This window comes from Cynocephalus volans, chromosome X (genome assembly GCF_027409185.1).
Source record: "Cynocephalus volans isolate mCynVol1 chromosome X, mCynVol1.pri, whole genome shotgun sequence".
NCBI lineage: Eukaryota > Metazoa > Chordata > Mammalia > Dermoptera > Cynocephalidae > Cynocephalus > Cynocephalus volans.
The window spans coordinates 178196922-178211486 of NC_084478.1; positions in this window are offsets into that span (position 1 = coordinate 178196922).

Here is a 14565-nt window from a genome sequence, read left to right on the forward strand (position 1 = left end):
CTTTAACAACAGAGGAGATTGATAATTTTCTAGCAAAATATAACTCTGAAAAACCAACAAGAACTAGGAAATTTGAGTAGACAAATTACCATTTTAAAATGGAGAGGGAATTTTCCACAAAAGTGATACCAACCCTAGATAGTTTCAAAGTCAAGTCCCATATAACTTTTCAAGAAGAAATCATTCTAATATCATTTAAACTAGTCCAGTGCATTGAAAAACATGGAAAGCTCCCTAGTTGCCCAAACCTACAAAAAGAAACCTGTGCACAACTCTCAGTTTTGAATACAAATGCAAATATTCTGAATAAGAGATTAGCAAAAGAATAAGCTATTATATCTGACCTAGAAGGACCTATTCCAGAAATACAAGGGTGATTCGACGTCAGGAAATCTTTCCACAGAGTTCACTAGTCAGCACATTAAAGGAGGAAACTCACACGATCACATCAGTAGGTATTGATTAGGCATTTGATACAATTTAACAGGCATTCCTTGAAAAAGACAAAGAACACCTCTTCTAAAAGGAGACTCTGGATAAGAACACGGGAAGTTGGTAGAGACAGACAGCGCTTTCACTCTTCCGCACAAAAGCAATGGGGTGCGTGGAAAATCCCCCATGGTCAGCAAAAGGAGAGGCCTCGCAGCCTCAGCTCCAGCACAGTGGAAGGATTCCGAAGGCAGTGTCACTTCACCCGGGGATGGGACGCAGGGAGTGACGACTGAGCCGTCTCAGGCTCACACCAGGCATATCTCAGATCACACCAGTGCCCTTCCACTAAGTATGGGGTTTACTCAGAACCGATAACCCATATTCCTTGCATACAACAAGAGCGATAGGACCTGGGAGATGACAGGAAGAGATGGAACAGAAGCCACATGACGGATGTGTGCAATTAAAATACGAAGAGATCAGGCAAATAGGCAAAGGGCAGCAAATCTCAGAAAACACCAGAAACAAAGCATTCTTCGTGCAAGTAAAGGACTCATCCTGGAGTGATAATCCTACACGCTTTGCATAAAACAGGAGCTGTGAGATCTGGGGTAGAGTGAATGGGGATTAAGCAGAAAGCAGGGGTTGGGGGCGGGGAAGGGGACGGTGCACTGAAGAGCCGCGAAGAATAGCAAATTGGCCAGGTGATGGCAGAGCTCAGAAGACGCTAATTTGCCCGTGCTTGTTCCCCATGGTTAACTTTTGGTGTGTCGTGTTTAGGAAATCTTTCCCAACCTCGAGGTCCTGAAGATATCCTCCTGTTGTCTTCTACAGCTTTATTATTTTGCTTTTCATTTTTAACTGACACTATACTTGGAATTGATTTTTGATTTGTATGTATTGTGTCAGGCAGTGGACAAAATGTCATTTTCTAAATTAAAAAAAAAAAAACATTCTTCCATTTTGAAGATCCTCTCAGGTCTCATTACAAGGTCCACTTTGGGTCCTGCTGTTTCTAAACAACACCAGGAAGCTGACCAAAGCACTCTCTTCATTTAAAAGCCACAGGGCATTGAGATGCAACTCCCTTTGAGGGCAGAGGTATTTGCCTATACATATTAGAACTTGAGCACTTTTAAATCGTAATGGGGGGTCACTGGTAATTCTCAGGCAGGGCGGGATCGCAGTCGCCTCTGGCCTCCGGGAGTAATTGCAGACTGTGACCCCTGCTGCTGCAGAGGCCTTTTGCAAATGCATCTGGGGCCTTAGGAAGAGGCGATAACCCCCAGGGGCCGATCTCGTTTCTCGATCTGGGGTCTTGGGTACGCGGTTATGTGCACTCTGTGAAAATTCATCAAGCTGTATCTTTATCATTTGCGCGTTTTGGTCTGTATGTTATACTTAAATAAAAGTTTACTTAAAAGATGATTTTTCTCTACATGGATATTCAGTGGACACAGCTCCATTTATTGAAAAGTTGTCCTTTCCCCATCACAATGAAGGATTTGGGGGAAATATAATTACAAACAAAATCTTCTCCCAGCCCATAAAACCTTTCCAAGAAGGTAGAAGAGAAAGAAAACAATTTTATTACTGAAGAAGCATTAAACCAGATTGTGACCCGCATCCCAGGCAATCTGCTGCAGGGATTGCTAAAACAGAGGGAAGTCCCACTCTTCGACATAGGTGAGGGGACAGCCAGCACAGCAGGCGGGTTAAGCTGAAGCTAGGCCTTTCTCCTCCCAGGAAACCAGGAGGTGGGCGCTTATCTTCCTGCATGGCGAATTACATTTCAAAGCACTAGCTCCCAGGTTCCAGAGGAAGGGAAGCATTCCTGAGCTGTGAGAACAGCCAGAGCCTCTTTAGCCATGAAAAAGCAAGTTACCTACATGTGAAAAGGACAGAGAAAGAAATTTCCAAAGAAAAGGGAAGGGGGTAGGGGGATTCTCTTGCCTTATTTGCAGCAGAGAGAATTAAGCCTCTTGTTTTCCATTGGTATTTGCCCATACTGTCTTCTCCCTGGGTTACTGTGAAATAGCAACACTACAGTATTTAACTATCTCCACTGTTGTTTTTACCTTTTTCTGGGCAAGTTGCAGATGCCTAAATATCCAGGAAGTCCATAGTAAAATGAAAAGTGAAACGATTATCAGAATTTCAGTAGGATGAATTTTTTTAATTCAGTCCCGTATTTGCCTCCGGAGAACAGCTTTGCTTGCTTCCTCCCTTCCTTCCTTTCATTCTTTCCGGCTGGCCGGTGCAGGGATCCCAACCCCTAACCTTGGTGTTATAACCCTGCACTCTAATCACCTGACATCCTTTAAATATATCATGCCAGCGGTGAGAGTTTAATTCAGAGTCTTGATAAGCAATATGCAAACATTCTCCTTCATCATATGTTGATTTTACTAGCTGTTGTGACATTTTTATTGCTTGAGGTTTCAAATGGGTAACTATTTGAGTGTTATTCCGTAGTTCCTTACAAAGTCTTACCCAAACCAAACCTCAGGAGTAGCTTAACTCTGGAGTTTTATAATTTAAATTTTTAATTAGGAGTTTCCCTTGTAAGGCCCCAGGAACTTCCTGGGTTTTCATCAAATATGTAAGTAACATCCTATTGACATGGTAATTTAGGCCCTTCGATAATCAGGTAATTGTTCCATCTCTCTAAATAGTGTTTCTCGATGTGAATTCCAAAGACACCCATGGCAATTACCTAGTATCAAAGTCTTATTTCTTTCGAGTTTTCGATTTTTTTTTTTTTTTTTTTTTTTTTGGCAGCTGGCCAGGACAGGCGCCAAAAAAAAAAAAAAAAGATCTTGAAAACTCGAAAGAAATAAGACCTTGATACTAGATTGAACTCCCCGTGTTTAACATATATGGCCCTATTGTTTTCAGTCTTGGAGATAAACCCATCCTATGAGCCAATTTTCCTGACATCCGTTCGAATCAATAGTTATATCATTAAAACAGCCAATTAAATCTCCCTGAGTAACAGAAAACCTTTGTTTATCCATCTACTCTTGTACTGGAGAAAACTCACATTCCAAAGATAATCAGGTGTTATAATGCCTGTCCTCTGCAGTCTCCATCTGTAAAGGCCAGCTTTCTATTTGTCTACTAATTAGATGCTTTTGTTTTCTATACGATCCTTTCATCTCACTCAGGTTGTCATGGTCCCAATACCTCACTATTTCCTTAAACATGAATAATCCTGTAATATTTAATTAGCGATGCTATCATAGAGCTATTTTATAGCTAATTGCTGCTGGAATATACTAGTGAGGGCCTCTGAGAGTTTGATGGGATTATTTTTTCCCAGCATTAAACTATTTCAAGCAGACCAATTTCAAACTTTAACAAATAACATGTTTGTTAGTAAAATGTGATTCTTTTTACGGTAATTCAAATAACCACTACCGTGAATAGGGCAGCCAGGCAGCCTATGAGAACAATCTTAAATTCGCTAGAATACCTCCTCTTTCCATTGTCTTCAGTACCAACATCAGTTACTTTAGAAAAGTCTTTTATGGGAACCACAATCCAGCCCTCCAGAGGGGCTGGCTTCGCGGGGAAAGCACGGATCCAACTGGGTCTTTCCCACTGATGGCCGTATGGGGGATCAGTGACATTTGAAAGGGTCCCACCCAGCACAGTGGCAGCCCGCCTTTCCCAGGAGAAGGGTACCATGCAGAGGAAACCTCCCAGCCAATTGGGCTGGCAGACTTCTTTGGAGGGAGCCTTCCAGATCCTTCTGACTTTAAGCCCCGTGGTTTCTAAGGAAGAGAGAAGCCCTATTATGTATTGAGTATGATTATGGCAGGATTCAGGTAAATCAGGCACAGGACTTGGTCTCACACCCAAGTTACATTTGAACTCCCAAACATAAGTCCAGAGGGAGCTAGACCACGCTTGCTTAAAAGGGTCACTTTAATGTTTAACAAAGCTAGTGGTGAAGTTCTAGGCCATCTTAATATAGTAGAATCTTAGCCCGTGGGTCTTTCTGAGTTTGATTTGTTAATTTCGTAATGGATTTGTTAATTTTGTAATGAATTTGTTCATTTTTTTCCTTCCAGATGACAGTAGAAATAAAATGACTTTTTCTGTCTGATTCAAATGCCCTGAGTATTCCAAAGTGGGAATCATGTTTGTTGAGAGAGTCCTTACCACTCTACCACGCACTGCCTGAGCATTGGCTTTTATTTTGTTTTGCTTCTTTGTTTCTTGGTGGCTGACTGGTAGGGGGATCCGAACCCATGACCTTGGTGTTAGCAGCACCACACTCTCCCAAGTAAGCTAACGGGCCAGAACGGGCCAGCCCAGCATTGGCTTTTGAAGAGGGAAAGCCTTCAGGCCATCCAGATGTCAGGCACACTATAATAGACAAAAATCTCTTACTTTTTACAAGTGTTAGTTTTTTGAAATCCAACTGGCACCAGGTCCCCTACATTACAATGAACCTTCATGTCAACTGTAGACTTTGGTTGATAATGATGTGTCAGTGTAAGCTCACTGGTTGTAACAAATGTACCGCTCTGGTGCGGGATGTCAGATGATGTCTAAGATTGCCCCGATTTATGACCCCCTTGTAAGAAATTATCTTTGTCTGAGGGCTCAGGACAAGCCCACGAAAAAGGCCCCCCAAGACCCTGTGAAAGGAGAAACGTTAGGAAATGAGGAGAACAATAAAGGGCTATTCACTCATTACCATCTCAAGGGCAACTTTATCCATTGGAAGTAAACAGTTAAGGACTGGTAACTCACTGCCAGCTCAGGGAGAGCTTTGTCTATTCAGCGACCCCCCAGAAAGGGCCTGGACCAGTCAGACAACTTTCGGGCTGGGCCTGAATTATTTCTGAAAATGGATCACACTTCGATTATTTTCTTACAGGCTGTGCATGTGTGGGGCAGCGGGTATGTGGGAAATCTCTCTACCTTCCTCTCAGTTTTGCTGTGAAACTAAAACTGCTCTCAAAGATAGTCTAGTTTTTTAAAGTGATGAATGAAATAGAAATGCACCATTTTAAATACCTACTTCTGCACTTTGTCAGCACCACGCTCAGCCAATGAGCGAACCGGCCATCCGTATATGGGATCCGAACCCGGGGCCTTGGTGTTATCAGCACCGCACTCTCCCGAGTGAGCCATGGGCCGGCCCCCTACTTCTGCACTTTGAATGAATACTATATGTACTAATATTTAAAGTTTTTTAATTTGGTAAATTATCTTGCTTCTTGTTTGCTATCTTATTGAATTTAGGTTGCTCACAGAGGATAATGTATATCTCAACTATTTTAATGTTTTGTTTGAATAAACCTTATGGTAGAAAAACAGTGATATGCTGCCAGGAATGGAAAAACATATACAGACATCATTTCTGCATCCCCTATGTCTCTTACCTCCTTTCACCTTGTCTTTTCTATCTTTCTTTTTTTGTGACCGGCCGCACCGAGTGCACCAGCCATCCCTATATAGGATCTGAACCCGCGGCGGGAGCGCTACACTCTCCCGAGTGCGCCACGGGGTCGGCCCCGTCTTTTCTATCTTTCTACCTCTCCATGCTTTATTCTGGTTATTTTCTTATGACTTATCTTCCAGTGAACTAATTCACTAATTCTCTCCTCAGCTCCTGTGTAACTCACTCATTGAGCTCTTAATTTTGATTACTGTATTTTGTGTTTCTAGAATTTTTATTAGATTCATTTTGCAGTTTCAAATTGTCTGCTGAATTTCTCAATTTTATCTTTTATTTCCTTGGATGTATTAAATATATTTATTTTAAAGTCTGTGTCTGATGATGCTATTATTTAGAGTCCCCTGTGGGCTCTGTTTCTATTATCTGTTGCTTTTCTAATTTTAGTTTTATTATGTTTCTTCTCTCCCTATAGCCTGGTTATTTTTGATCAAGTGCTGGACATTGTATATGGAAAACTATACATCATTTGAAGACAAGGACGATGTTATCATCCTTCAAAGAAGATTTACATTTCCTTCTGGCAGGCAGTTGGAGCACTAGAAATCCTGGGTCACCTTAATCCAGTTGCCAGGGATTGAAAAAGATCAAATCTTGAACATTAACCCCTTAGGGGACAGGACTACAGTGCTTTAGAGGGCTAGTCTATTTCCAGTTTACACCTACGCCTAGACCTCTGAGTTTCCAACCCAAAGCACGGGGGATTCACCAGGGCCCTCCTTCTGGGTCAACCCTGAACTCCATTTTTGACCCCTTGCCTCGTAAATCTGTCAATCACTCTGTTCAGCTTCTCGGGCTCTCAACTGCCTCTTTTGAAATTAGAAGGTGGCCTTGGGGGATAAGCAGCCTTAAATGCTGAGCTCACCTCTCAGAACATTTCTTCTTTCTCTTACATCTTGGTCCTATAATGTTTTGCTGCCTATTATCACTTGGATATTTTCAATCAAATCTTTTTTCTATTTTGTTGAGCTTGTCTTGTTCTCAGTGGGAGCTGTGGTTCAAATTACTTACTTTATCATTACTAGACACAAGAGTCATTCAGCGCTTTGTTTGGGGGCTCCATATTTCTGGGTCTACATATAATCTTTCTTGAAAGTTCTGCAAAGTGCCTCCTAATGTTTTACCTACTTCCTCAGTGATGGATATCTAGATTGCCTCAACTCCCAGTCACTGCAAATAATGCCACAATGAACTTTTTCACAAAGGCCACCTATGCCTTGTGTAAAAATTTCTTTGTGACGTATACTTAAGAGCAGAATCACAGTCTTAGGCTAGACCTAGTGTATATTTAATTTGACTAGATACTGACATATTCCCCAGAATGGCTGTGCCAGTCTATATTCCCACCAGCAGTACCTGAGCGCTCCTGTATCCCCACATCCCTGTCAGCATTTGCTATCACCTGCATCTCTACAGGAGTGTGTGTGTATTTTCCAATCTAATGCGTGTAAAGTGATATCTCATTGCTGTTTTAATTCTCATTTCTCTGATAATCAATGGGCTTTAGCATCCTCTTTTTGTACTTCTTGGTATTTGGGATTTTTCTTCTGTAAACTCCCTCTTCATATGCTTTGTCCTTTTTTTTTTTTTTTTTAAATTAAAGTACACTATATGTCAGGGTCCAGCCAGGAGAACAGAAACTGCATGAAGTATTTCAACAGAGAGAATTTAATATAGAGAATTGGTTAATCAGGCAGTTGAAGACTGAGCATTGGAAGAAGTGAGATAACACAGAGGTGTTAACAGCAGGAAGCAGCTACCACCTTTAGGACTGGGAAAAGAAAAGGAAGATATTGGTTATCAGAATCCGAAGCTCAGAGCTGGAAATCAGACCTCTGGGGAGAGGGTGTGGAACAGCTGCTGCTGTGCTGCCAACATGTGCAGGGAAGGGAGGGACGGGCACAGAGCTTGGACTCAGACCTCTGAGGAGGGGGCGTCACTTGGCTAGTTCTGAGAATGCTGAAATCAGCTGAAGACTGAAACAAACTGATGCTGCTAGACTACGGGGCAAGGCTGGCACTACAGCAACAGAACTAGAAAGCAAACAAGAAGGAGCAAGACCCTTCTCTCCTTCCCCAGCCTTTCATCTCCTTCTAGGATAAATGTGGGTGCAGTGTCCCGGTGCCAGCGCCACAGAGTAGAGCAGAGCTACACACCCCCGCCACCACTTTTGGCTTCTCAGCATCAATTCAGAGCCTTCTACATATATTTGAACTTCCATTGGTGGTGATGACAACTTTATGCTTCTGCCTAACAAGATGCCAGTATCTTTCGTACAAATATGCTCCTACCCTCTCCCCAAGAGGGGAGATACAAAGTCCCAACAGTCTTTGTAATCATCTTGGAATGACACTCACAATATTGATGATATTTATTTCCCCTCTAATGGCCAGCCACCAAAAAAAGGTTATAGTCCCACTTGAATATTCTGTGACCTAGATGCTAAATTGTAAAGTTAACCATCAAAACAATTGCTACATAATGTAATAAGAGGAAGAAAAGAGAGCAGAAATTAGTCAATCATATATATTTTATATATATATTTCACTAATATAATTAAGAAATTATACATACCTGTAACACTGCTTATTTCTATAATGGTCAGAAACCCAAAATTGATTTTTATAATTTCCTTCTCCTAGTGCTATGGTTTGAATGTATCCCTCAAAGTTCATGTGCTGGAGACCTAATGCCCAATGCAACAGTGTTGAGAGGTGGGACCTTTAAGAGCTGATTAGGCCATGAAGGCTCTGCTCTCATAAATTAATTAATGTTGCTGTCACGGGAGTGGGTTTGCTAGCTCGAGACTGAGTTTGTTATAAAAGTTAGTTCGACTCTCTTTTCTTTCTGGCTATGTGATGCCCTCTGCCATGTTATGACACAACGTGAAGGCCCTCATTAGATACATCCCCTTGATCTTGGACTTCCCAGCCTCCAGAACTGTGAGCCAAATAAATTTCTGTTCATTATAAATTACCCAGTCTGTGGGATTCTGTTGCAGCAACACAAAACAGTCTAAGACAACTACTTTCTTCATATTTCTTTTGCCCTCAACTGGCACCTTCACTGGTTGGGGCTCTCTATACCTGGTGGGGTGACTCAAACTTTCATTCCCAAACGGCCCAAGTCCTCCGTGGTCCTGCTTATCTGGGCACTGTCTCACCTGTCTGGCCAGAGTATTAATCTTTGCTGTCAGCTCATTAGGCAGCAGTGACAGCCAGGTCGGCCTTGATGAGAGGAAGTTCATGTTGCGGAGTCCACTCATGGCCCCATCCCTGCTGCCATGGCCACTTTGCTCATGGGCACATTGAGCACTGGCGTGGTTGGGGAAAGAAGCCACCTGGCATCCACAGAGCACATCTTCTTGTCCGCTGGTTATCAAGAGTCTCCTCTGCAGTGCACGCCCTTCTGAGCAGCCCATTCACATTTCTCTTCCCCAAACCTTCTGTCACCAAACTGCCAACCTTGTTTTTCCAAGTCCATACTCATTCAGCCAAATCATCAACAATGTCCTATGAATGAATGTAGATCCTTTCTTCCAGCCATCTCTCAGTCCCATCAGAAAGAACCATCCACTGGGCAGCTCAAGGTTCTGCGCACTTGGAGGATTTTTCCTTTGCCTCTGTCCTTCAGAGCCACCAGCCATAAGCCAGTCAACTGGTCCTACTGAACATCCAGAAAGCCATAGGCAGGGACTGAGGGAGAGGAGGCTGTGTCTCCCAGTTGGTGTCAAAGGAATCGTAGCCGCTTGCTCGTGCCAACTGTTGGTGCCTCTGAAAGCAGCTGAGCTGTCTGTCACCCTGTTTCCACTGGATGAGGTGCTGCTGCTGCTGCTGCTGCTGTTGCTGCTGCTACAAATGCCCAGCCCGTGGCTTGATGGGTCAGAAAGCTCGGGTCATGTGGTCTCTGCAGTCTTCAGAGTTCCGTCTCCCCCAGGCCCTCAAAACAAGTCAAGTGTGTTTCTCAGAAGGAGAAGAAGGCACGAATTTTCTACAAAACCCTAGAGGTCCACACAGTGATTCCCCCACTGGTGCTTGCCAGAGGCTCCACCGGATCCCACCCTTTTACACAAGACACCTTCCTTGAGTATTACCAGATCTGCTGGGTCACAACGGCAGAGCAGCTTGCCCTGCAGCCTGACTTGCTGCAGAGTTATCCCTCGCCCTGGTCCCCATGCAAAGCCGGCAGCCTCATGAGAGGCGCAGTGAATGGGCCAACATGGCAGCCTCCTATGTGATGTAGATTCCAAAGCCCAGAAACGTCCACCAAGCGCGGTTTTCAGAGGCAGGTGGTACAAGGTGCAGGACCCTGTCTTGCAACTTGAAGAGGATATTTTGACATGCTTTAGAGCACTGACCTTCCAGAAACTTCACTGAGGTTTGATGCCCCTATGCTTCCACAGGGTGTATCTCCCACCCTCCGGTCTGCATATGCCTCGGTAAGGCACCTAAAGTGCTTTTCACTTCTTGCTCATCAGATCCGATCGGGGTGATGTCATCAGTGTCGGGGAGCAGTGCAATGCTGTAAGGAATGTCAAGACAATCAAAATCTGCAAGTACTGTGGCCTGTCGGGAAGGAGAGCCGACAGCCGAGGCAAGACTGTGAAGGTGTGCTGCTGGCCCTGCCAGGGGGAACAAGCGAGCTCTGGTGGCCTTTGCAAATTGGTATGGAGTGCAAGTACTTGACAGGGCAGTAGCTGCATACTCAGTTCCGGAGGCCATGATGCCTTGCTTCGGTGAACAGACTACATCTGCAAGTGCAGCTATGATTGGACTCGCTGCCTGATTAAGTTTACATTAACCCATGGTCACTCTCTAACAGCCATCCACCTTCTGCACAGGGCCAAATAGACAATAAGGCATATGAGAGATATCACACCTGCAACTTTCAAGTTCAAGGCATTTGTCTCTGCAACTCCCCTAAGAATTAGAACTGTGGCTTTGTTCCTCTACATCAGGCCAGGGTTGTTCCAGCATCTCGATATCACTGAATTTAGGATACAGTTGAGTTCAAGTTTAAGTCAACCAACCAAGTAGACTGTTTGTTAGAGTTGAATTCCCAGCCTTGCCACATGTCTCTTGTGAAATGTTGGCCAATCCCCAAACCCCATCTTTCAGAATATGATTCCTGATACCACCCCAGGTACCAACTTCTTTATCAGTCTGGATCCAATCAAGAAGTGGGAGCGCTGACAGCCCCTTCCCTAGTGTTTGTAGAGAGAGCACGACCTTGCCAACATCCTGATGCCAACACCCTGGCCTCCAGAACTGGGGGAGGATCCACTTGCGCTGTTAAAGCTCCTCACTTGCTACTTTGTTATGTCACCTCTAGCAAACTGATAGACCCCCAAGGCTGGGGAGCAAAGGGAAAGGGTAGAGGAGGGGCCCCCAGAGCCGAAGCTCAGTCTCTGGGGTGGGGGTGCTGGGGTCACTGAGCTCAGGAGAGGGACCGGCGAGGCTGGGACCCAGGCCTCTTCAGACAGCTGGCTGGTGCTGGGGTCTTGACCCAGAGGATTGCCTCATGCTCAGACCTCTGAGCAGGGGGTACCGGGTGCCTGGTGTTGGTGTCTCCCAGGTGTGTTGCAATGAAGCGGGCTTTGCAAGTGTTGGAAAATCTGAACATTGGATTCAGCTGCTGCCATGGAAATATGCTGCTTGCTGCTAGGGTGAAGGAGCCTTGCCAGAGTGGCAGTTACAGGAGGGAGCAAGCCCCTTCTTCCCTTCTAGCCCTGGAACACCCCCAGCTGGCAGAGTCTAAGAGGGAGACAGGGACAAAGTATGAACATCCCTGGTCTGGTGTCACCAAGAAGACAGCAGGGCTGGCCAGTTAGCTCAGTTGTGTTTTAACACCAAGGTCAAGGGTTTGGATCCCCATACTGGCCAGTCACCAAAGAAATGAAAAGAAGAGGACAGACAAGTGAGTTGGCACATCCACTCTACAACCCAGCAGTTCTCCTCCTAGGACACAGATCCCAAGAAATGATTGCATATGTTCACTTTATCCATGATGGCTAAAACTGGCAACACCCCACATGTCCACCCACGGGAGAATGGAGAAGTGCCTTGTGGTGCACTGTGCAATGGTCAGCACTCAGGTACGCACGGGAGGGAACAGCGGACACAGACCAGACGGCGGCATGGGTGAGTCTCACAGACAAGGGGACATGACAAAGCCGGGGCTGAGGGGAGGGCGCCGCGGCCTGGTGGCGCAGTGGGTGCCTGCTCAGGTATGCGGGTAAAAGAGCCAGGGCGCGCTTTATTGCATGCACACTTACCCTCAACAGAGACATGTCTAGCGACTTTTTTTTTTGTTGTTAGAGATGACCTGTAAGGGGATCTTAACCCTTGACTTGGTGTTGTCAACACCATGTTCTCCAAGTGAGCGAACCGGCCATCCCTATACAGGGATCCATACCCACGGCCTTGGTGTTATCAGCACCGTACTCTCTCAAGTGGGCCACAGGCCGGCCCTGTCTAGCGGCTTTTTAGGGTAGTGATACTACTCTGTATGACACCGTAGTGGTGGATACAGGCCATTAGACATTTGTCCAAACCCCTAGAATGCGCAATATTGGATATGTCAACTGTGGACTTCAGTCAACAGCCACATCTCCCTGCTGGCTCAGTTGTAACAATTGTGCCACACCCACGCGAGATGTTAACAAAAGGGGGACTGGGGGGTGCAGGGAGGGGTGTATGAAAACTCTACTTTCTGCTCAAAGTCTATTAATTTTTAAAAATCTGGCGAGGCAGCCAGGATGACACCGCAACTCTGGATCCTCAGGCCCACAGGTTCCCTCAATGTCCTGGCGCCACCATCACATGTGTGTCCTGACTGAGGAGGAGACAGGAAGGGGCCACAAAGGCATGTTCTATCCTGTGAGGCCCACATGCCACCCACCTGGACCATGCACCGGAGGCTGGGCAGTGGGTCTGCACCTGAGCTGCCCTGTCCCCAAGCCCAAACAGGAAAACAGATGTTGGGGAACAAAAGGCAAACGCAGTCACAGGTGGAGATCAAGTGGGGACGATGAGTGTAGACAAGCCTCGAGGGGTTTTGCTGTAAATCGGGGCAGAGGGACAGGGTGAGAGCTGGAGGGGCACGTGGCATTTCTAGCGATAGCAGCTCTCACCGCGTGTTTGCATGCTGATGGGACTGATTCGATGGGTACAGAAACATGAGAGATATAGATAAGAGAATTCGAGACTGGGCAGGAGAATGTTTGAGTGGGTCACGGGCGCCGGGTGCTGGTGCCCATATGGAGGGCTGTCCCCCGGTAGGGGCTGGGGGTGGACAGATTTGACAGTGGGAACATGGTGAAAAAAGTTCTTTTGATGTTTTCTACTTGTTCAGTTAAAGATGAAACAAAGTCCTCAGCTGAGAGTGCAGGGGCTGGGGGATGGGGGAAGGTGCAAGACTTTGGAGAGCTGGGAGGAAATGGACTCCAGAAATTCCCGAGGAACACTGGCTACCCTGTGTGTCCACCTGGGGTCTGTGGTCATTAGTTTAAAATGCTTCATACTGGTTTATAGGGCTAGGTACCCCAGGGAGGACAACTCCACCAGGGCACCTCATGGCACTACTGTTGAACCAGGGAGCCAGGCGATGCTCTCAGGTGGCTGCAGGTGGCTGTCATGTTACACAGGGAAGAGGCTCCTGGGCACTGGCCAACAGGCTGCGGTCATCGGCCACACTGTGCTCCCATGACTGCCCCCTGCAGGAATGAGAGGCCCAACTGTGGTGGTGAGAGCCAGAGCTTGGTCTCAGTGGCTGCCAGGGATGAGAGGACCCTGAGGTCCACCAACAGTGTGACAGCAACACCTGAGGGGACACACAGCAAGGCCTGGCAAGGTGGAAGTAATGCCCGGCCTCCAGAAGGGGCAGGGCAGGCTCAGGAGTGTGGGGCTGGGCCACACCAGGCAGGCCTGCAGAGCCAGCTGGCAGCAGGTCTCAGGGGCCCCTGCATAGGGACGAGCCTCCTGTCCTGTGCAGGGACAGAGCCTGGCTCCCAGCACCTGCCAGTGTGGGACATAGATGGGGGAAGTAAGTGCTCGGGAAGATGACGAGAGGTTCTCTTCATGTCCAGGTTTTTATTTGCCTGTTATAATTCTGATATTTATGTACATATATATATATACTTCTGTTTTTTGTAGAGGGCTTATCAACAGACCAAGCAAAGGCATACGGGGAGGCCGTAACTGCTGGGCAGGGCACAGCAGTGCTGGGAGAACCAATCTTTTTTTTGTCTGTTTTTATTTTTCCTGGGATGGGATCATCAAAGCTAATTGCTAGAAAACCTAGAAACCACCTAGAGACTCAGACATCTGCCTACACACTAGTGGCATATGGGGAAAGGGTAAGGGACAAACTTTCAAAGTCACGGTGTATTTACATTCCCAAGGCGGGGGCCGGGGGAGACTGAGGAAGAGAACTGTTCAGACGGCTGGGGGCGGGCAGGGCTGCTAAAGGGTCCCAGGATGCGGTGGGCAGTGGGAGGAGGTGTGCCCGCCCCGCACCCCGGCGGTGACAGAGGCCACTTGGATGTTGTCTGGCGGGCACTGAAGGCAGCGTGTGTATGGAGCTCCTGAAAGCCGGCCGTGGGCCGGGGTGGGCGGTGGGAGGAAGGTTGTCAACCGGTGTAATGTTGGGGGGCAGGGACT